Genomic DNA, 1,635 nt, shown 5'->3' on the forward strand with positions numbered 1-1,635 from the left:
AATTTAGCGTTATTCAGAATCAAAGAACTTGTGGTAGTGGAATTGAATAAAAAACTGAGTTTCTCTGGTTCCAGTGGGTGTGCTTTTTCCATAAACGTACCTTGAATTGTCAGTCATAGGAAGACATCTTTCTCAAGAAACGGTAGCAAAATACTTACTGTATCACCTAGTGAGGACTTGTGGTCCAAACTGAATCAACAAGATTCCTGCTAGCTTTATATTCCAAAGAAACTGGTTCTTCATCACGTTTATGCCTATACCTCTTCATATATGTATGTTTGACAAACTTAAATTTGAGGATTGATCAAGCACGTTTAGTAACGTGGAGAAAGGCCTATGGATAGATCCTTTTGTAATTCATAAACGTGATGATTGGGTGATTGGGTGTTCATGCCATTGTGTGGCATGTGCCTCCCTCAAACCTTGTTACCACCTAAAATGCCTAAAATGAAAATCAAAATGGAGAAATAGGTTATGCATAGTGAGTGTATCAGTCAGGATGGGCGAGGTTATACTACAGTAACAACAACAAAAAATTAAACTCTCCGTGACCAGACAAAAATTTATTTCTTGCTCACTTGAAGCCAGTTTAGGGTTCAAGGGACTCTCCTGGGTATCTGCCTTGAATGTCGTTGTTTGACAATCCAGGGTGCTTTGAGCTTTTGGCAACTCCTCAACATGCATTTTCACAATTTCAGGGAAAGAGAGTGTGGTGGGTCTTGCACTGTCTATTTAAATATCTCCACACAGACATGACATGTATCACTTCACTTCCAGTCCATTGGCTCTCCAATGTGCCTAGAAGGAGAAGAGAAACAAACAAGGATGAGGAATAGAGGTATCTCCTACACAGAGCAAAAATTGAAAAAGAGAAAGGGAATGGAGAGTATAACATAGAAAGATAGAGAAAATCGATAGGGTATACTGTTTTATGATTGCATAATGGCTTGATAATTGTTTTTTCTATCTTAGGCTCTGAATGTTAAAAATTATTCTATAGTCTTTCAGGGGGAAAACATGTAAATCTCCACTGTTAAAATTGAAACAGCTCACTAAATGTTATATACCCTCCACCACTCTTTGAGATGTTGCTCCATCCCTGAAGGCTTTTGTAGGAGGTTGAAGAGGTGGATGAGTAAGAGTAAAGAGACTGAATATGACAGCAGAGCAAATAGTTTGTATTACAAAAGCAAATCACTTCTCTGATTCTTTCCTACCTTTTTTTACCTTTGAAATGAAAAATGTTGATTCCATTTATATACTTTAATATCATGAAGGCATGAACTCTTGCTTGTATTTATAACAGCACTAGTCATTCTATCACTGCTTAGAAAATGAAAAATGATTTTACCACTTTAAACTTGAGCCCAATTTTTTTTCATTTTACAGTGAGAATATAGTTTTAAAGAGAACTGTTGCTGGAAATAAGAGCCTGAGGAAAGAACATGGTCCTTCATCTCACTTGAGGGGCATCGTGTTCCTCTCTGTTGTACTACCCAGAGCTAATGTAGTCTAAGTGACATACAAATTGAATTGGCTTTCCAGATTTTCATATACTTGTAACAGGTTGTTGAAGAATATAGACTCATAGAGGTAAAAATATAAGAAACTTAAATTTTTTTTCCACCAATTGTC

General features: G+C 36.6%; 1 non-coding gene across 1 annotated transcript; it reads left to right on the top strand.

Annotated features, from left to right (window-relative positions):
- The first annotated feature begins 344 nt into the window (after positions 1 to 344).
- Positions 345 to 453, top strand: LOC116631184. Its single transcript, XR_004299126.1, has one exon. It is a non-coding gene; the product is annotated as a small nucleolar RNA U13 (small nucleolar RNA).
- Positions 454 to 1,635: the final 1,182 nt, after the last annotated feature.

Source organism: Phoca vitulina, unplaced genomic scaffold, assembly GCF_004348235.1.
Source record: "Phoca vitulina isolate PV1807 unplaced genomic scaffold, GSC_HSeal_1.0 scaffold4, whole genome shotgun sequence".
Classification (NCBI taxonomy): Eukaryota; Metazoa; Chordata; class Mammalia; order Carnivora; family Phocidae; genus Phoca; species Phoca vitulina.